Source organism: Hyla sarda, chromosome 5 (assembly GCF_029499605.1).
Source record: "Hyla sarda isolate aHylSar1 chromosome 5, aHylSar1.hap1, whole genome shotgun sequence".
In the NCBI taxonomy this organism is placed as follows: Eukaryota; Metazoa; Chordata; class Amphibia; order Anura; family Hylidae; genus Hyla; species Hyla sarda.
The window spans coordinates 364,696,061-364,718,978 of NC_079193.1; the positions used below are offsets into that span (position 1 = coordinate 364,696,061).

A 22,918-nucleotide genomic window follows, 5' to 3' on the forward strand; every position below is an offset into this window, starting at 1 on the left:
AGTATGCACACGATTCAAACAGCGCGGCTATCCGAATTGGATTCTAGATAAAGCTGGTGGACTCTTTACACAGATCTGATCTTTTGAAAAATAAAAACGCAATCAGGTTAGTGATCCTATCACTTTTGTAAACAACGTATAGCCCCCAATTTAACAGAATTAGGAATATTATATCTAAACATCTTTCCATATTACACTCAGATCCCGGTTTAAGTACAGTATTACAAAACCGCCATTAGCTTTATCTCCAAGTACAGTTGCTGACTGAGATAATAACAACACATGGTTGAAAACAAAAGGTTTTTTTTAAATGTTCTGAGGCGAGATGTGTTATTTGTAAATATGCTACTAGGTGTACCACTATCGAGGGCACAGTCGACAACAAGAAACATAAAATCCGTAGTTTTATTTATTGTAATTCTAAACTAGTAATATATAAAATTGTATGAATTCAGGTAGAAAAAACAGACATGGTGCACATCTACAATCTTGTATAATGATCTAATTGCTTCTCAGCATAATATCAAAAACTAACAGGTAGTTAGTATACACTTTTGATCAAAAAGTACAAGCCCACTCGCCACGTCAAGGCCACCTATTTAGAGTGGGTCCCTAACGTCCCCAGCATAAAATGGCGTAGCACTGGGCAGCGACCACCACCGTGGCACCAGTGCCCACGGGGGGGGGGGGGGGGGTTAAACGACCCACTGGCAGAGCGGCCCCAATGCCACTCAAACCAGTCTATGGGCCGCAACCCCCCACAGACACGGCGCCACGGCGGCAACGGACGCCGCACAGCACCACACCAGTGTGAACAAGGTGTTATAGCACACTTACCATGCTCTCCCAGTCAGACTGGGAGGCTGCTAGGAAAGAAATGGCCTTTGTGTAGCTAACTACTACTTATATAGGGTTGGGCTGAGGGGGTGGGGAACAGTGCAGACACATGTTAAAACAAAAACAAAAAAAGAGGGGATAGAAAACACAATGTGAATTCAGGTAGAAAAAACAGGCATGGTCGCACATCTACAATCTTGTATAATGATCTAATTCCTTCTCAGCATAATATCAAAAACTAACAGGTTGTTAGTATACAGTTTTGATCAAAAAGTACAAGCCCACTCACCACGTCAAGGCCACCTATTTAGAGTGGGCCCCTAACGTCCCCAGCATAAAATGGCGTAGCACCGGGCGGCAACCACCACCGCCGCGGCACCAGTGCCCACGGGGGGGGGAAACGACCCACAGGCAGAGCGGCCCCAATGCCACTCAAACCAGTCTATGGGCCGCACCCCCCCCCACACAGACACGGTGTCACAGCGGCAACGGACACCGCACAGCACCACACCAGTGTGAACAAGGTGTAATAGCTCACTTACCATGCTCTCCCAGTCAGACTGAGAGGCTGCTAGGAAAGAAATGGCCCTTGTGTAGCTAACTACTACTTATATAGGGGATAGAAAGCACAATGTGAATTCAGGTAGAAATTCACAAGGGCCATTTCTTTCCTAGCAGCCTCCCAGTCTGACTGAGAGAGCATGGTAAGTGAGCTATTACACCTTGTTCACACTGGTGTGGTGCTGTGCGGCGTCCGTTGCTGCCGTGGCGCCGTGTCTGCGGGGAGGTGCGACCCATAGACTGTTTTGAGTGGCATTGGGGCCGCTCTGCCAGTGGATCGTTCCCCCCCCCCCCGTGGGCACTGGTGTCGCGCCGCCCAGTGCTACGCAATTTTATGCTAGGGACGTTAGGGACCCACTCTAAATAGGTGGCCTTGATGTGGCGAGTGGGCTTGTACTTTTTGATCAAAAATGTATACTAACAACCTGTTAGTTTTTGATATTATGCTGAGAAGCAATCAGATCATTATACAAGATTGTAGATGTGCACCATGTCTGTTTTCTACCTGAATTCACACTGTGTTTTCTATCCCCTTCTTTTTTTTGTTTGAACATGTGCTGCACTCTTCCCCACCCCCTCAGTCCAACCCTATATAAGTAGTAGTTAGCTACACAAGGGCCATTTCTTTCCTAGCAGCCTCCCAGACTGACTGGGAGAGCATGGTAAGTGAGCCATTACACCCTGTTCACACTGGTGTGGTGCTGTGCGGCGTCCGTTGCTGCTGTGGCGCCGTGTCTGCGGGGAGGTGCGACCCATAGACTGTTTTGAGTGGCATTGGGGCCGCTCTGCCAGTGGGTCGTTCCCCCCCCCCCCCCCCCCGTGGGCACTGGTGTCGTGGCGGTGGTGGTTGCGGCGGGAAAAAACGCATACAGGAACATATCCGTCATTCGACTGGTCTCCTCACTAGTGGTATGTCTAATGTATGGAAACATTTTTTACAATTCATAATGGTGATGTGTAAAGTCTGAAATGTTGTGCTCTTGAAAAAATAACTCCCAGCAAAAGAAGAGGATGACCCGTCTTAAATCTCCCCTTTATCTCCAAACTCCTGGAACGCTTGGTCTACTCCCGCCTTATCCGCTATCTCTCCGAGAACTCTCTCCTTGACCCCTTACAGTCTGGTTTCCGCTCCTTTCCACTCCCTTCACTCCCTAACCAAAGTCGCTAATGATCTTCTGACGGCCAAATCAAATGGCAATTTCTCTTTACTGATTCTCTTGGACCTGTCTGCGGCTTTTGACACTGTGGATCACCAACTCCTCCTCAGTAGTCTCCGCTCCATCGGTCTCAAGGACTCTGCTCTCGCCTGGTTTTCCTCCTATCTCTCTGGCCGCTCCTTTAGCGTCTCGTTTTCTGGCTCTACTTCTTCTCCTCTTCCCCTTGCTGTTGGGGTTCCCCAGGGATCGGTCCTGGGTCCTCTACTCTTTTCACTCTACACATCCCCCATTGGAGAAACAATCAGTAGATTTGGTTTCCAGTACCACCTCTATGCTGATGACACCCAACTCTATACCTCTTCCTCCAACATCACCCCTGCACTCCTACAGAATACCAGTGACTGTCTCTCTGCTGTCTCAGACATCATGTCCTCTTTATATCTGAAACTAAATCTTTCTAAAACAGAACTTCTTGTCTTTTCTCCATCAACTGATACTGTACCTAACCCTGACATTTCCATCTCGGTATGTGGTACTACCATAACTCCCAGGCAGCAGGCTCGCTGTCTTGGAGTTATACTTGACTCTGATCTGTCTTTCACTCCCCATATTCAGTCTCTTTCACATTCTTGTCACCTGCATCTCAAAAACATTTCCAGAATCCGCCCGTTTCTCACTACTGAATCTGCTAAAACTCTCATTATTGCTTTGATTCACTCCCGCCTCGACTACTGTAACTCTTTACTAATAGGCCTTCCTTTCTCCAAACTCTCTCCTCTCCAGTCCATCCTTAATGCAGCAGCCAGACTCATCTTCCTCTCCAGCCGCTACACCGACGCCTCCTCCCTGTGCCAGTCACTACACTGGTTACCAATTCAGTCCAGAATACAGTACAAAATCCTCAGTCTCACACACAAAGCTCTCCACAATGCTGCACCTCCCTACATCTCCTCTCTCATCTCCGTCTACCATCCTGCACGTTCTCTCCAATCTGCTAATGATCTCACACTAACATCTTCTATAATCCGAACTTCTCACTCCCGTCTCCAAGACTTCACTCGTGCTGCACCGGTTCTCTGGAATGCTATCCCTCAGTCCCTCAGACTCAATAACAACATCCATAGTTTCAAACGTGGCCTAAAAACACATCTCTTCAGACAGGCCTATAACATTCTTTAATTGGCCTCAACATATCCCCAACATATCCCCAACATATCCCCAACATATCCTCAACATATCCTCAACATATCCTCAACATATTCCCAACATATCCTCAACATATTCCCAACATATTCCCAACATATTCCCAACATATCCTCAATATATCCCCAACATATCCTCAATATATCCCCAACATATCCCCAACATATCCTCAACATATCCCCAACATATCCTCAACATATCCCCAACATATCCTCAACATATCCCCTACATATCCCCAACATATCCTCAACATATACCCAACATATCCTCAACCTATCCCCAACATATCCTCAACATATCCTCAACATATTCCCAACATATCCCCAACATATCCTCAACATATCCCCAACATATCCTCAACATATCCCCAACATATCCTCAACATATCCCCAACATATCCTCAACATATCCCCAACATATCCTCAACATATCCTCAACATATTCCCAACATATCCCCAACATATCCTCAACATATCCCCAACATATCCTCAACATATCCCCAACATATCCCCAACATATCCCCAACATATCCCCAACATATCCCCAACATATCCTCAACATATCCTCAACATATCCCCAACATATCCCCAATATATACCCAACATATCCTCAACCTATCCCCAACATATCCTCAACATATCCTCAACATATTCCCAACATATCCCCAACATATCCTCAACATATCCCCAACATATCCTCAACATATCCCCAACATATCCCCAACATATCCCCAACATATCCCCAACATATCCTCAACATATCCTCAACATATCCCCAACATATCCCCAATATATACCCAACATATCCTCAACCTATCCCCAACATATCCTCAACCTATCCTCAACATATCCCCAACATATCCTCAACATATACCCAACATATCCTCAACCTATCCCCAACATATCCTCAACATATCCTCAACATATTCCCAACATATCCCCAACATATCCTCAACATATCCCCAACATATCCCCAACATATCCCCAACATATCCTCAACATATCCCCAACATATCCCCAACATATCCCCAACATATCCCCAACATATCCCCAACATATCCCCAACATATCCTCAACATATCCCCAACATATTCCCAACATATCCCCAACATATCCCCAACATATCCTCAACATATCCCCACACCTCTTGTTTGAATAGTTAATGTGTAATATTATGTCTGATACTTGCCTTTGTTAGTACCCCATAATTGTAAGCGCTGCGGAATCTGTAGGCGCTATATAAATAAAATTATTATTATTAAGGCATCTACACAATAGGGAGGCTATGTGGATCTATTTGTTTAATAGCATTCATCCTTGTGGTTTGAATAACAAGACAGATTTAATTCTTCATTATTAAGTAATTAATTTTTGTTATTTTTTTTTTGCATGTTTTGAATTAATTAACATTTCTTTTTGTTTTTTTCTTATTTTGTGTAATTTCTATTGGAATTTTAGCATTGATATTATTGTGCAAATTCTGTTATTTTGGATTTGTCTTCCTGCTTTTTGCAAATGTCTCCTCCTTTAATATGTTTGTTTTATTGCACGTTGGACAATAAAGTTGGCTGTCCTAATGGGTTTGTTACTGTGTTCTCTCCCCTTGTGGGAGGTGAACTCCTGAGCCATCTCAGTATAAAAGAACGTGTTGAAGAGACAACATGTATGCCATGACTAAGGGCCTTATGGCCTGAAACGCGTCGGCATTTGAGGTGTTCCATCTATGCTGTATTGCACTTTTGTCCTTGTGCTCTCTTTTTGCCTGCCTTCCATGGAATTTTAACTTGGATTTCAATAAAAGAAGTATTTTTTACTTAGTGCTGGCTCCACCCTTCTTCAAATTTTGCTAATTTACAAATCTGTTTAACTTTCTGGCACCAGTTGATTTAAAAAAAAAAAAGTTTTCCACCAGAGTACCCCTTTAAGAAGCAGTATTATTAAAAGTATACTATTGTACATAGGAAGCAGTATTATAGTAGTTATATTCTTGTATATAGGAGCAGTATTATAGTAGTTATATTCTTGTATATAGGGAGCAGTATTATAGTAGTTATATTCTTGTACATAGGAGCAGTATTATAGTAGTTATATTCTTGTATATAGGAGCAGTATTATAGTAGTTATATTGTTGTATATAGGAGCAGTATTATAGTAGTTATATTCTTGTATATAGGAGCAGTATTATAGTAGTTATATTCTTGTATATAGGAAGCAGTATTATAGTAGTTCTATTCATGTACATAGCAGGCAGTATTATAGTAGTTATATTCTTGTGCATAGGAGGCAGTATTATAGTAGTTATATTCTTGTATATAGGAGCAGTATTATAGTAGTTATATTCATGTACATAGGAGCAGTATTATAGTAGTTATATTCTTGTATATAGGAGACAGTATTATAGTAGTTATATTCTTGTATATAGGAGGCAGTATTACAGTAGTTATATTCTTGTATATAGGAGCAGTATTACAGTAGTTATATTCTTGTATATAGGAGGCAGTATTATAGTAGTTATATTCATGTATATAGGAGCAGCATTATAGTAGTTATATTCTTTTATATAGGGAGCAGTATTATAAAAGTTATATTCTTGTATATAGGAGCAGTATTATAGTAGTTATATTCTTGTATATAGGAGCAATATTATAGTAGTTATATTCTTCTATATAGGAGCAGTATTATAGTAGTTATATTCTTGTATATAGGGGCAGTATTATAGTAGTTATATTCTTGTATATTGGAGGCAATATTACAGTAGTTATATTCTTGTATACAGGAGCAGTATTATAGTAGTTATATTCTTGTATATAGGAAGCAGTATTATAGTAGTTATATTCATGTACATAGCAGGCAGTATTATAGTAGTTATATTCTTGTGCATAGGAGGCAGTATTATAGTAGTTATATTCTTGTATATAGGAGCATTATTATAGTAGTTATATTCTTGTACATAGGAGCAGTATTATAGTAGTTATATTCTTGTATATAGGAGACAGTATTATAGTAGTTATATTCTTGTATATAGGAGGCAGTATTACAGTAGTTATATTCTTCTATATAGGAGCAGTATTCTAGTAGTTATATTCTTGTACATAGGAGCAGTATTATAGTAGTTATATTCTTGTATATAGGAGGCAGAATTATAGTAGTTATATTCTGTATATAGGAGGCAGTATTATAGTAGTTATATTCTTGTATATAGGAGCAGTATTATAGTAGTTATATTCTTGTATATAGGAGCAGTATTACAGTAGTTATATTCTTGTATATAGGAGCAGTATTATAGTAGTTATATTCTTGTATATAGGAGCAGTATTATAGTAGTTATATTCTTGTATATAGGAGGCAGAATTATAGTAGTTATATTCTGTATATAGGAGGCATTATTATAGTGGTTATATTCTTGTATATAGGAGCAGTATTATAGTAGTTATATTCTTGTACATAGGAGCAGTATTATAGTAGTGATACTATTGTACATAGAGACAGTATTATAAGAATTATAGTCTTGTACCTGGGTGCAGGTTGTTTTTTTTAATTATAATCCATAATTATCCCCCAACACCCTTAAAACATTTAATATAATTTAGGTGTTATTTATAGGTAATAAAAATTCATAGAATATTTTTTTTCCTGTAAAAAAAATAATCATTTTGGAGCACTAATCAGACTAATAAATGTACATTTCTTCCTTAAATATAATCATATAACGCAATGTAATAGTTCATTATGTACCTACCACCTTAATGATATGCGCTGAGGCAGCTCGGATACAGCATCGCTGACATTATGAAAGCCTGGGGACACACAATGTGCAAATTGCTTTAAATTCCAAATCACAGCCTCGCCAGCCACAAACTCACCACTGAATAATTAGCTCGTGGTGATGAGTGAAAATTAATCATTTTTCTCATTAGCTTAAAATTTTTATGGTGGAATTTTTTTTTTATTGAAAATTAGTAAATGCAAATGATCCCATCCCTGCATATATCAAGTGGTGCCGGCAGTGAGTAGGACATTGGGTGGGGTGCAGGGGTCACACATATGTTCCCTTACATCAGCCCATTATCAGATCCACATCTGAAATTCATCATTTCTATATTGGGTCCTGATCAAAATGCGAACAGACATCTAATGTATTGATTGGTGCTAAGGACCATAAGGGCCCTGTATAGAGCACCTTAAAGGGGTACTTCATTGGAAAAAAAATTCAAATCAACTGGTTATTTAAAAATGTCAATCCTTCCAGTATTTATCAGCTGCTGTATGCTCCACAGGAAGTTCTTTTTCGTTTTGAATTTCCTTTCTGTCTGACCACAGTGCTCTCTGCTGACACCTCTGTCCATGTCAGGAACTCTATGGGATCAGGATATATAGTAGTGTGGTTGCCCCTTACGGGAGTTGTTACCCAGTACCCTTGCTGCCCTGTCAGGCAACCTCCCTTCAGTGTCCCCTGGGCCCCCTTACACCTGTCCCCTTATTGTTTACCATGTGTTGTGCTGTATAATGCCTAAAGAAAGTGTTGTTACTTTAAGGATGGTTGTCACGATGCCGGCTGGCAGGTAGTGGATCCGCTGTGCCAGAGAGGGATTGGCGTGGACCGTGCTAGTGGATCGGTTCTAAGTCACTACTTATTTTCACCAGAGCCCGCCGCAAAGCGGGATGGTCTTGCTGCGGCGGTAGTGACCAGGTCGTATCCACTAGCAACGGCTCAACCTCTCTGACTGCTGAAGATAGGCGCGGTACAAGGGAGTAGACAGAAGCAAGGTCGGACGTAGCAGAAGGTCAGGGCAGGCAGCAAGGATCGTAGTCGGGGGCAACGGCAGGAGGTCTGGAACACAGGCTAGGAACACACAAGGAAACGCTTTCACTGGCACAATGGCAACAAGATCCGGCGAGGGAGTGAAGGGGAAGTGAGGTATAAATAGGGAGTGCACAGGTGAACACACTAATTGGAACCACTGCGCCAATCAGCGGCGCAGTGGCCCTTTAAATCGCAGAGACCCGGCGCGCGTGCGCCCTAAGGAGCGGGGCCGCGCGCGCCGGGACAGGACAGACGGAGAGCGAGTCAGGTACGGGAGCCGGGATGCGCATCGCGAGCGGGCGCTACTCGCATCGCGAATCGCATCCCGGCTGGAGACGGTATCGCAGCGCACCGGGTCAGTGGAGCTGCCCGGAGCGCTGCGGTAGCGAGAGAGAAGCGAGCGCTCCGGGGAGGAGCGGGGACCCGGAGCGCTCGGCGTAACAGTACCCCCCCCCCCTTGGGTCTCCCCCTCTTCTTAGAGCCTGAGAACCTGAGGAGCAGACTTTTGTCTAGGATGTTGTCCTCAGGTTCCCAGGATCTCTCTTCAGGTCCACAGCCCTCCCAATCCACCAAAAAGAACCTTTTTCCTCTGACCGTCTTGGAGGCCAGTATCTCTTTCACTGAGAAGACGTCAGAAGAATCGGAGACAGGAGTGGGAGAAACTAATTTGGGAGAGAAACGGTTGATGATGAGTGGTTTAAGAAGAGAGACATGAAAGGCATTAGGAATACGGAGAGAAGGAGGAAGAAGAAGTTTGTAAGAGACAGGATTAATTTGGCACAAGACTTTGAAAGGACCAAGATAGCGTGGACCCAGTTTGTAACTGGGGACACGAAAGCGGACATATTTAGCGGAGAGCCATACCTTGTCTCCTGGAGCAAAAATGGGGGGAGCTCTTCTTTTCTTATCGGCAAACTTTTTCATGCGAGATGAAGCCTGTAAAAGAGAATCTTGGGTCTCTTTCCATATGGTGGAAAGATCACGAGTCACTTCATCTACAGCGGGCAAACCAGAGGGCAAGGGAGTAGGGAGGGGGGGAAGAGGGTGACGGCCGTACACCACGAAAAATGGGGATTTGGAGGAAGATTCAGAGACTCTAAAGTTATACGAGAATTCGGCCCATGGTAGAAGATCTGCCCAATCATCCTGGCGGGAGGAAACAAAATGTCGTAAATAATCACCCAAGACCTGGTTAATTCTTTCTACTTGTCCATTGGATTGAGGATGATATGCAGAAGAAAAGTTTAATTTAATCTTGAGTTGTTTACAGAGAGCCCTCCAGAATTTTGACACGAATTGGACGCCTCTATCCGAGACTATCTGTGTGGGCAACCCATGAAGACGAAAAATGTGTACAAAAAATTGTTTAGCCAACTGAGGCGCTGAAGGAAGACCAGGAAGAGGGATGAAATGTGCCATCTTGGAGAATCGATCAACGACCACCCAAACAACAGTGTTGCCACGGGATGGGGGTAGGTCTGTAATAAAATCCATACCAATCAGAGACCAAGGCTGTTCGGGGACAGGCAGAGGATGAAGAAAACCAGCGGGCTTCTGGCGAGGAGTCTTATCCCGGGCACAGACAGTGCAGGCTCGCACAAAGTCCACGACATCCGTCTCCAGAGTCGGCCACCAATAGAAGCGAGAGATGAGTTGCACAGATTTCTTGATGCCTGCATGACCTGCGAGATGGGAGGAGTGACCCCATTTGAGGATTCCGAGGCGTTGGCGTGGAGAGACGAAGGTCTTTCCTGGAGGAGTTTGCCTGATGGAGGCTGGAGAAGTGGAAATCAGGCAGTCAGGAGGAATGATGTGTTGCGGAGAGAGTTCAACTTCCGAGGCATCCGAGGAACGAGAGAGAGCATCGGCCCTAATGTTCTTATCGGCAGGCCGAAAGTGAATTTCAAAATTAAATCGGGCAAAGAACAGAGACCACCTGGCCTGGCGAGGATTCAGCCGTTGGGCAGACTGGAGATAGGAGAGATTCTTGTGATCGGTGTAAATAATAACTGGAAATCTTGATCCCTCCAGCAGATGCCTCCATTCCTCAAGTGCTAATTTAATGGCTAGAAGCTCTCGATCCCCGATGGAGTAGTTCCTCTCCGCCGGAGAGAAGGTCCTAGAAAAAAAACCACAAGTAACAGCATGCCCGGAAGAATTTTTTTGTAGAAGGACCGCTCCAGCTCCTACAGAGGAGGCATCAACCTCCAATAGGAAGGGTTTAGATGGGTCAGGTCTGGAGAGCACGGGAGCCGAAGAAAAGGCAGACTTGAGCCGTTTAAAGGCGTCTTCCGCTTGAGGAGGCCAAGACTTGGGATTGGCATTTTTTTTGGTTAAAGCCACGATAGGGGCCACAACGGTAGAAAAATGTGGAATAAATTGCCTGTAATAATTGGCGAACCCCAAAAAACGTTGGATAGCACGGAGTCCGGAGGGGCGTGGCCAATCTAAGACGGCAGAGAGTTTGTCTGGATCCATTTGTAGTCCCTGGCCAGAGACCAAGTATCCTAGGAAAGGAAGAGATTGGCATTCAAACAGACATTTCTCTATCTTGGCATAAAGTTGATTGTCACGAAGTCTCTGAAGAACCATACGGACATGCTGGCGGTGTTCTTCTAGATTGGCAGAAAAAATCAGGATATCGTCCAGATATACAACAACACAGGAGTATAAGAGATCACGAAAAATTTCATTAACAAAGTCTTTGAAGACGGCAGGGGCGTTGCACAGGCCAAAGGGCATGACCAGATACTCAAAGTGTCCATCTCTAGTGTTAAATGCCGTTTTCCATTCATCCCCCTCTCTGATGCGGATGAGATTATAAGCACCTCTTAAGTCCAGTTTGGTAAAGATGTGGGCACCTTGGAGGCGATCAAAGAGTTCAGAGATAAGAGGTAGGGGGTAGCGGTTCTTTACCGTGATTTTATTAAGACCGCGGTAGTCAATGCAAGGACGTAGAGAGCCATCTTTTTTGGACACAAAGAAAAATCCGGCTCCGGCAGGAGAGGAGGATTTACGGATAAAGCCTTTTTTTAAATTTTCCTGGATGTACTCCGACATAGCAAGAGTCTCTGGGGCGGACAGAGGATAGATTCTGCCCCGGGGTGGAGTAGTGCCCGGGAGGAGGTCAATAGGACAATCATAAGGCCTGTGAGGAGGTAGAGTCTCAGCTTGTTTTTTGCAAAAAACATCCGCAAAGTCCATATAGGCCTTAGGGAGACCGGTTACAGGGGGAACCACAGAGTCACGGCAAGGGGTACTGGGAACCGGTTTTAGGCAGTCCTTGAAACAAGAGGGCCCCCAACTCTTGATCTCCCCAGTGGACCAATCCAGGGTTGGGGAATGGAGTTGAAGCCAGGGTAGTCCAAGGAGGATTTCGGAAGTGCAATTGGGGAGGACCAAAAATTCAATCTTCTCGTGATGAGGTCCGATGCACATTAGAAGGGGCTCCGTGCGGAAACGTATGGTACAGTCCAATCTTTCATTGTTTACACAATTGATGTAGAGGGGTCTGGCGAGACTGGTCACTGGGATGTTGAACCTGTTGACGAGAGAGGCCAAAATAAAATTTCCTGCAGATCCGGAATCCAAGAAGGCCATAGTAGAGAAGGAGAAGGCAGAGGCAGATATCCGCACAGGCACAGTAAGACGTGGAGAAGCAGAGTAGACATCAAGGACTGTCTCACCTTTGTGCGGAGTCAGCGTACGTCTTTCCAGGCGGGGAGGACGGATAGGACAATCCTTCAGGAAGTGTTCGGTACTGGAACAGTACAGGCAGAGATTCTCCATGCGGCGTCGTGTCCTCTCTTGAGGTGTCAGGCGAGACCGGTCGACCTGCATAGCCTCCACGGCGGGAGGCACAGGAACGGATTGCAGGGGACCAGAGGAGAGAGGAGCCGGGGAGAAAAAACGCCTTGTGCGAACAAAGTCCATATCCTGGCGGAGCTCCTGACGCCTTTCGGAAAAACGCATGTCAATGCGAGTGGCAAGATGGATGAGTTCATGTAGGTTAGCAGGGATTTCTCGTGCGGCCAGAACATCTTTAATGTTGCTGGATAGGCCTTTTTTAAAGGTCGCGCAGAGGGCCTCATTATTCCAGGATAATTCTGAAGCAAGAGTACGGAATTGTACGGCGTACTCGCCAACGGAAGAATTACCCTGGACCAGGTTCAACAGGGCAGTCTCAGCAGAAGAGGCTCGGGCAGGTTCCTCAAAGACACTTCGAATTTCCGAGAAGAAGGAGTGTATAGAGGCAGTGACGGGGTCATTGCGGTCCCAGAGCGGTGTGGCCCATGACAGAGCTTTTCCAGACAGAAGGCTGACTACGAAAGCCACCTTAGACCTTTCAGTAGGGAACTGGTCCGACATCATCTCCAAGTGCAGGGAACATTGGGAAAGAAAGCCACGGCAGAATTTAGAGTCCCCATCAAATTTATCCGGCAAGGATAGTCGTAGACCAGAAGCGGCCACTCGCTGCGGAGGAGGTGCAGGAGCTGGCGGAGGAGATGATTGCTGAAGCTGTGGTAGTAGCTGCTGTAGCATCACGGTCAGTTGAGACAGCTGTTGGCCTTGTTGCGCTATCTGTTGTGACTGCTGGGCGACCACCGTGGTGAGGTCGGCGACAACTGGCAGAGGAACTTCAGCGGGATCCATGGCCGGATCTACTGTCACGATGCCGGCTGGCAGGTAGTGGATCCTCTGTGCCAGAGAGGGATTGGCGTGGACCGTGCTAGTGGATCGGTTCTAAGTCACTACTGGTTTTCACCAGAGCCCGCCGCAAAGCGGGATGGTCTTGCTGCGGCGGTAGTGACCAGGTCGTATCCACTAGCAACGGCTCAACCTCTCTGACTGCTGAAGATAGGCGCGGTACAAGGGAGTAGACAGAAGCAAGGTCGGACGTAGCAGAAGGTCAGGGCAGGCAGCAAGGATCGTAGTCGGGGGCAACGGCAGGAGGTCTGGAACACAGGCTAGGAACACACAAGGAAACGCTTTCACTGGCACAATGGCAACAAGATCCGGCGAGGGAGTGAAGGGGAAGTGAGGTATAAATAGGGAGTGTACAGGTGAACACACTAATTGGAACCACTGCGCCAATCAGCGGCGCAGTGGCCCTTTAAATCGCAGAGACCCGGCGCGAGCGCGCCCTAAGGAGCGGGGCCGCGCGCGCCGGGACAGGACAGACGGAGAGCGAGTCAGGTACGGGAGCCGGGATGCGCATCGCGAGCGGGCGCTACCCGCATCGCGAATCGCATCCCGGCTGGAGACGGTATCGCAGCGCACCGGGTCAGTGGAGCTGCCCGGAGCGCTGCGGTAGCGAGAGAGAAGCGAGCGCTCCGGGGAGGAGCGGGGACCCGGAGCGCTCGGCGTAACAATGGTAACATGTGATCATCAGTTGTCATGTGATTGTTACCCAGGAGGTATCAGTGACCATGTGACCTAAGGGTGACCAATGGGACCGCACCAGAGTCTCCTCTATAAAAGCCCTGGGAGGAGTCTCTTCTCTCTCTTTCTGCTGAATTGCAGTGCAGTCGAGTCTAGGAGTGTGCCTGGAGTCATAGGAGCCTCAAGTCAGTCCAGAAGCCACAAGTCTACAAGTAAGCGAAAGGCACAGCTTAGTCAGTCTCCAGTCAAGTCAAGTCAGTCACAGTCATCTATTGTCAAGTCAGAGTGGCCTGCACTACAATTGTCCAAATCCAAGCAAGCCCTTAAGGCCTCTGAAGTCACTGGTCACCTCAGTGGGCCTGGTTGAACTGTATAGACTGTTCCATCTGTTACTCAGTAAAGCTACCGTTGTCCGTAACTTGGCATTGGAGTCATTTTTGCCCCCCGTACCTAGCCCCGGATCCGGCGGTATACCTTCAGGTGGTATTGAGGATAAGCCATGCCCTGGCGTCATGAATACAAGTGGTTAAAGTCATCTGCCCCTAGGGTAATTCCTTCTGCCCTGCATCCTTTGGATAGGGGATAAGATGTCTAGGGGCAGAGTACTCCTTTAAAACTGCTCAAAATGACTTTAATGAGCTCACTGGGGTGATGCCCTGCACCAGCAGCCTAATAAGATGAAGAGGTGCTGTGATCAAACGCTAAACCCTCAGCCACAGGAGCAACGAGAAATGTAGACAGCATAACAGTTTTCCTAACTGTGGCCATTGTGTGAGTTATTAAAAAAAATAAAAATAAAAACCTCTACTCATATTCAGTGCCCCCGCTCTGCTTCCGGTATCCTGTTCAATCCACCAATGTGATCATCTTCCTGAGCTGCAGTGTAACCTGTCAACAATAGAGGTACTTGGGCCCAATGTCTCATACTATCCAATCACTGGCCGCGGGGATGTCCCACCTCAGCCACATCTGTGGTGACCCACGGGTGTATGGCGGGATCACAGGTGTAGCGGTGTGAGTGGTGGGATCAGATGGTATTAACCCTGGGGACTGGATGGTATTAGCCCCTAGTGTTCGTGACTCCAGTGTGGTTTTCGGGTTCCGGAAAACCACACGCCCAGATTCTCCCCTATCCCAGTTGCTAGTAGGGAAATGAGAGTCCACAACCAGTTATGGTCAAACGGAGGCTTTACTGAGTATAAGACAGATGGAATTATCTTCACAGCTAAGGCCAGAATTCCCAGAGAGGTGGCCAGGACCCAGAAGGACCTCGCAGCTTTCTGGACCAATATACTTGTATTTAAAGGGGTATTCCAGGAATTTTTTTTATTTGACTATGCTACAGGGGCTGTAAAGTTAGTGTAGTCCATAATATAGTGTCTGTACCTGTATGTGACGGTTTTCTCACAATTCTTATGTGATTTTCATCCCAATATTTATTTTTAACAGCATACAAAATGACTGCTGTCTCAGATTTTTCCCAGCTTGCAATGCAGTCGAGACCTGACTCACTAGTCAGCTGATGACAGGGAGCCTGTCTGCTTCAATGGGTGTAGAGAGCAATCTGCAAGTAATGCAACAGCTGGAGGCACGCTGATTGAAAACCACAGGTCTGCAGCTCATTTATGTTTCAATGGGTGGGGTGGCTGATGTGTGGGAAGGAGGAAAATTGTATCATGGGATTTGTAGGCAAACAAGAAAACTGAAAACAGGAAATACCAGTTTACAAAAAGCTATCCACAGTGTTATGGTAATCTCACAACATAGCCATTTAGCCCAAGACAAGCGCAGATCCTTCTTAAGCATGTCCATTACTGTCTGCCAGGTATGTACTAAAATCTACTTATGCTGGAGAACCCCTTTAACTTGCCTCAAAACTGGGCTTGACTTGACTATGTGCAAAACATAACATGTGACAACAGTCCCCTGGTCCCGAGGAAAAAGGAGTGTTTCTATAGGCGCTCACCTCCGTCACAGGTGTACTGATGTTTCCAAGAACTTAATAAAATAAAACCGCTTGGACACGGATGTATTGGAAAATAAAAAGAAGGTTTATTCCTTCAGCATGCAATGCAGCGACGCGTTTCGAGGGGCGGGGACCCCTTCTTCGTCAGGCTATCTGATTGGGCAGTGAGGATGTCCTTTATTTATACCTCATTTGCCCGCGAAAATCACATGTGTATGTTACGTAACATGAGTTTAAAATACATAAAATACATAAAAAAGACATTTTCATTATCATTGGAAGTGAGCATTCTTTAAAATAACCTACAGATTATCTTTTGGCTAACCCTTATACTGGCACATTATATTATATTACGTATGTAGTGATTCTGCAGACGTCGGGCCATTGTAAGCGCACTCCCTTCTGAGATCTGCAATGGCTGGGTGAGAGGTTTAAAACCCCAATCACTGGTCTGCTCATACATTTGTCTCCCTGACTGCACACTGGATGGGAGACTGACACTGCCAGTGTCACATAGCCAAAAATGAGACACCGGTGTGATCAAGACCAGACCTCCGTGGCAGGCTGGATAGGAATGTAGAGCAGCTCGCAGGCGACGGAGACATTGAAGGCGGGACTTGGCTCATTTAATCTAAGTGAAATGGCCTAATTATGACATAATTATTGACATACAAATGTGCTGCCCTTCGGCAGGAGAATTCTCATAATAAAACCATAAATATGTACATTTTTTGGGGGGCGCATTTAGATACATATACACATACCCCCCACATGCACATATATCATGCATCCCCTCAAATATTTGCTTGGACACAAAAAAACATATCTTTTGGATGTGATTATATTGTATCCATTTTCGTCCTAAATTTTTAAGCATGCTATTCAAAGCATGTTATGATAAGATATTAGTATGTGTCAGTCCCGAGTGTTTTTTTACATTTTTTGTATATCACAGGATAAAAACATGGATCTGTGTATGAAAGATATTTTCATTTATTTTTATATGCATGGCAGATGTATATGAATGTGTATTTTTTCGGTTATTTATTTCGTTTTGATTTCGTTTTTTTTTGTTAAAGTTGTTGTATTGGTATGTTATCTATCTCATGTTTTTAAGATATTAATTCCACCGCTTCATTCAGCCCATGGGGTTGTAACGTCTGGAGGCTGTAAATCCAGAACATTTCAAACCTATTTTTATTTCCAGGTGGAATGTGCTCAATTGGGGTTATAGATATGGCTGCTATGTTCCTCTCATGCATCAGGCTCAGGTGTCTTGACAGGCTATGGTGCATGAACTTCTTCTTTATGTTGGAACGATGCTGATTTAATCTCAAATGTAAGTTTTGTGTTGTTCTTCCAACATATTGTTTGCCACATTGGCATTCTATGAGATAGATGACATATTCTGTTTGGCATGTCATCAGATGTTTAATGGGAAAGCTTTCACCCAAATGGATACTGGAAAAACATTTTCGGTTATGGCGTATGGTAAGGCAACATAGGCTTCTCGGTTTTCTGCATTTGTGTGTTCCCACATTTCCAGTTCTCTCGTTTTTCGGGGAGGATTTGTTATGACACTTGAGATTGCTTGGGGCTATCACACCCTTTATGGTTGGTGCCCGCCTGAAAGTCAATCCAGGATTTTTTGGGAGAATTTTTCCTAGATGTGGATCACTTAGAAGTATTCCCCAATGTTTCTTCAGGATGTTTCTGATTTTTGTTTGACCCGCTGAATATGTGGTAACAAAATTACATCTGGTCTTCTCTTCATTTTCCTTTTCTTTTTCTTTCTTTTGTAGGTGAAAGACTCCTGGATCTGTTGTTTCGAGACATTCTTCTTGGGTGAGTGCACAGGTTTTCTCATATGCATTTTCAATTAATTCTTTCGGATATCCTTTTGCTACAAATCTAGATCTTAGGATTTTGGACCGTTCAGAAAAGGTGATAATATCCGTACAATTTTTTCTCACTCTCTTGAATTGTCCAAAAGGAATGTTTTGTTTCCACTTCTTGTAGTGGCCACTGTTATAGGATATATAATTATTAGAATCAACTTTCTTGAAAAAGGTAGATGTAATGAATCTATCCCCTTTATGGGTGATGCAGAGGTCTAAAAATTCTAAAACTAAATTGTATCCTATTGAGAGTCAGGGAAATTTTATAAAAACATTCCACGAAATGGTGGCAGATGAATTCAAAAGCCTACCAGAAGCTTTCCCAAAAAAAACAAAGCGAAGGAAGATTAAGCAAAGGCGAGCAGAAGGACCTCCGTACACCCCATGGATATCTTCCGGCTTATGCTACCCCGACTCTGAAGGCGATACGTCGGTGGGGTCTGGGAGTGTGGGAGATCAGGACCCAGTCAAGGCAGTTCCTTGACAAACGGGTTCTGTTGACCCACTTCCAGAAGCCTCTGGCGCTCAGGGCCTGCCAGGGTCAGGATCTGAGGGTGGGGTTGTACCTTTTAAACATGAAAAGGATCCCCCAGAAGTGTTGGGACTTGGCCTGGCGCTGCTTTCAGGGGAAGCTATATGTAAGGGACAACCTGAAGTGCAGGAACTCTGATGACCGGGGATGTCCCCGAGAAGAGTGTGGGGACATGCTAGAAAGCATGGACCACTTCCTGCTTCATTGTCCCTTTAATATAGGGGTTTACAACAGGGTAGGTGCTTCCATTGGCTGGAGTCAACTTGCCGGCCTAACCTATCCGGAGTGGGCTTATGGGGCATTCAGGACCCTGGGTGGTCGAGATCGGGGCACTTTATTCTTAGTTAGTTTAGTGGTTAGGTACTACACGTGGAATGAAAGTCGACCCAACAGAAAATCCTCTCCGAGGTGGAGGTCTGTAGGAACATCACCGGTGACCTCGGGAAGATCAGGTCTTTGGAGTATGGCTGTCTTGGTACCAGTAGGGCTTCTCTCCTATGGAGAGGGTTTTCTTTTGAGTACCTTTATTTTGGTTAGGGGCAGTGTTATAGGGATAGTGATAGGGTGAGAGCAGGGTCAGTTTTAATGGAGGGATAGAATTAGGGAAAATTGTAGGGGGGAGTTAGGGAAAGAGTTTAAAATTATTTGGATGTATCAAGTCTGCCATCCTTCTTCTTGGTGGTGGGCAAATGCATGTGCACGCTAGCTTTTTGTTTTATTTAAGCTGATATGGTATGAAGGGCTTACAGGTGACCAAACTTGGGCCTAAGGTAGCTTTGGTTCAGTGTGTATATGTTAGTATGTATAAGTTTGTGTGTAAGTTGGTTGGGAGGAGTGCTAGGTGGGGAGGGTGTATTTGTGGGTGGTTGTGTTTTGCTTTTCGTTTTGGGGACCTGACATGGGTCAGTTAGGGACAGGACTTTGTGTAAGAACGGTATGGACTCTGACCCATGTGCAGGAGGGGTGGTGTGGGAGAGGGTACAGTTTTAGTGTAGGGATTTTGGTAGGGTTTTCTATTGTTTTTGTAGGTTTTCTGTAGTGTATATATATTTATTTTTAGTTAAATACTACATTATTATGTTCATGTGATTTTATATGTCTATTGTTTATATATAGTTTATTTTATTTTTTTATATTACAGTAGTTATGGCAGTCGGACCAGTTATTATCATACGTGGTTTATTTGAGTTTATGTTGTTACATGGTTTATTTGAGTTTATGTTGTTACATGGTTTATTTGAGTTTATTTGGTCTAGTGTTTTTTGGGGTTTTTTTGTAGCCAGGTAGTGCTAAATTTTATGTTTATGTTAATATTTTGCTAAGCCAAGTTGTGCTTTTTTTTTTTTTTTTTTTTTTCTCGTTGTGTTTCCCGAGTATGGATGGTTTTGAGTTGTAGCCAGGTAGTGCTAAATTTTATTTTCATATTTTGATAAGCCAAGTGCTATTTTTATTTTCATTTGTGGTATGCGTGTGAGTGTGTTGTTTGGTTCGGTTAGGTGGGTTGGCATATTTTAGGTTTATTGTAAAGCTGGCCTGGCCGGTTAGGCAGGGTTTTGTTTTTGTTCTTTGGTACCAGTGTATTTCTTATTTATGTTATAGCTGGTTAAGCTTGTTTTGTGTTTCTGTATATGTTTTGTACTTTTATAATAAACAAGAGTGTCAGCAGAGAGCACTGGGCCAGACTGGAAAGAACTACACAACTTCCTCTGGGGCATACAGCAGCTTATAAGTCCTGGCAGGATTAAAGGGGTACTCCGCCCCTAGACATCTTATAAGATGTCAGATCGCTGCGGTGCCGCTGCTGGGGAACCCAGGGATCCCCGCTGTGGCACCCCGCTATCATTACAGCACAGAGCGAGTTCGCTCTGTGCGTAATGACGGGCGATACAGGGGACGGAGCCGCGTGACATCATGGCTCCACCCCTCGTGACATCACGGCCCGTCCCCTTAATGCAAGTCTATGGCAGGGGGCGTGACGACCGCCGCGCCCCTCCCATAGACTTGTATTGAAAGGGGCGGGCCGTGACATCACGAGGGGCGGAGGCGTGATGTAACGATGCTCCGGCCCCTGTATTGCGCGTCATTACGTGCAGAGCGAACTCGCTCTGTGCTGTAATGATAGCGCGGTGCTGCAGCGGCGATCCCCGGGGTCCCCAGCAGCAGGACCGCGGCGATCTGACATCTTATCCCCTATCCTTTGGATAGGGAATAAGATGTCTAGGGGCGGAGTACCCCTTTAACCTCCTGAGCGGTATTCCCGAGCGTGACTCGGGGTTAATTTTCCCTGCTAGGATCGGTAACCCTGAGTCACGCTCGGGGTAGAATTGAAGAGTTCCCGGCCGGGCTGCACGATATATCGCAAAAGCAATGCGATATAGCGATGCGGCCCCCCGGAAAACATGCGATTATCTGCTCGGGTCGACTCCCGTTGCGGGGGCCGGCCAGAGCAGGTAAAGAAAAATACTAAAAGTCAGTGTTTCCCTACCAGGGGGCCTCCAGCTGTTGCAAAACTACAACTCTCAGCATGCCCGAACAGCCAAAGGCTGTCCGGGCATGCTGGGAGTAGTAGTTTCACAACAGCTGGAGGCCCCCTGTTAGAAAAACACTGAGCTAAATGTAAAAGGAAAAAGTTGTAAAATAAAAAAACCTTTTGCTCACCTAGTCCCGGTCCCTGAAGATGTCGTTCCCCTCCGTGCGCTCTGGTCCCTGCTCTCTTCATCTTACAGGACCTTTCACTTTTCAGCCAATCACAGGCCGCAGTGGTGTAAAGCCTGTGATTGGCTGAAGGGGAAAGGGCTTGTTCTGCAGCAAATACACTAGGTTTGAAATCTGCCGGCAAACCCAGTGTATCCTGCTGCAGGACAAGACAAGGTGACAAGGCGGGGGGGGGGGGGGGGGGGGGATGTGACACAAGGGGGGAATGTGACAGAGGGGGGGATGTGACAGGGGAGGGGGAATGTGACATGAAGGGGGGGGGGAATGTGACAAGGGGGGGGGGGGAATGTGACAAGAGGGGGGAATGTGACAGGGGAGGGGGAATGTGACATGAAGGGGGGGATGTGACAAGGGGGGGATGTGACAAGGGGGGGATGTGACAGGGGGAGGGGAATGTAACATGAAGGGGGAGAATGTGACAAGGGGGGGAATGTGACAAGGGGGGGATGTGACAAGGGGGGGATGTGACAGGGGGAGGGGAATGTAACATGAAGGGGGAGAATGTAACAAGGGGGGGAATGTGACAAGGGGGGGATGTGACAAGGGAGAGGGGGAATGTGACAAGGGAGGGGGAATGTGATGGGGGAGATGTGACAAGGGAGGGGTAATGTGATGGGGGAGATGTGACAAGGGAGGGGTAATGTGATGGGGGAGATGTGAAATGGGCGGGGGGGGGGGGGAGATGTGAAATTCAGTGCAAAAAATTGTACCGCTTTTGGTACAAATTTCCAGAAAGAATCATACCGCCAGGGAGGTTAAGATTTTTATATAGATTTAATTTACAAATATGTATAACTTTCTGGCACGAGTTGATTTGAAAAAAATTGCTTTCTACCAGAGTACCCCTTTAATAACTCCAAATGAAATGTGCAAGAATAATGATATATTTTCTTTGGATGTGCCTGGATGTGTTCGCCAACAGTATCTGAGAAATGTTCCCTTCCCCTGGACACCAGTCGGGCTTCTTTTGTATTGTTCTGCGTAAACAAATCTCCTGTATGTCGATCTATTCGCTAGTACATCTGCTTTTATAAAAATGTATTTAGATGCAGAAAATGACTCTAGAATCTCACTGCGGAGATTCTTGCAAAATACTTTGGGACATTATGTACTTGGCGAACAAAAAAAGGAGTAGGAATTGCGACGCTTTGAAGGAAATCGGGGACGTATGACTTTGACAAGAAGTTGAAGGTGCTCCTCATCCAGTTCTGTAGGGATCGCAAAGCGTTCTGTAGCCTCCTCCGCCTCCATAAACGTCTCTCGCCCAGATATCACGTCTGACCTTAAAAAATAAAAGCCCTAGCAAACATATTTCCACATTTTTTTTTTATCAAAACTTGTGCAGAAGAAAAGTTGCTGAGTTGCCCATAGCAACCAATCAGATCACTTTCCTTTTTTACAGGCCCTTTTCAAAAGTGAAAGAAGTGATCTGATTGGTTGATATGGGAAACTGGTCGACTTTTCCTCTGCACAGGTTTTAATAAATCTCCTCCAAAGACTTTTCCAGAAAACTGTATAAAGATAGGGTCACACACAGCGCATCTGCAGTGTACTTGACGCTGCGGATGCGCTACTGACCGTCCCTAGAGTAAGCCTCCTGCATTGCCCATGTGTCCTGCATTGTCTGCTCGTAGCAGCAATCCGCCACTACGAGCAGACACACAGTAATCTGCAAGTCGCGCGCATGCGCAGTTTATTGACAGACATTGAGGTTGCTTCCCCTGCTCTCGGAGCAAGGCTGACAGCGGCCGAGATATCTGCGAGTATACGGCGCATGCACGCTACGTGCGACTCACAGATCCCTGTGTGTCTGCTCGTAGTGGCGGATTGCTGCTACGAGCAGACAACGCAGGGCACACGGGCA

General features: G+C 45.4%; 1 long non-coding RNA gene across 2 annotated transcripts; it reads right to left on the bottom strand.

The window, feature by feature from the left end:
* Nucleotides 1-4: 4 nt before the first annotated feature.
* Nucleotides 5-21,073, bottom strand: LOC130272772 (uncharacterized). 2 transcript variants are annotated; one of them, XR_008843735.1, is made up of 3 exons: nt 20,998-21,073; nt 7,497-7,554; nt 5-80 (listed from the first exon to the last, which is right to left on the bottom strand). It is a non-coding gene; the product is annotated as an uncharacterized LOC130272772 (long non-coding RNA). The 2 variants fall into 2 exon arrangements; XR_008843736.1 differs by having other exon boundaries at nt 5-75; nt 20,998-21,029.
* Between the last annotated feature and the right edge of the window lie 1,845 nt (nt 21,074-22,918).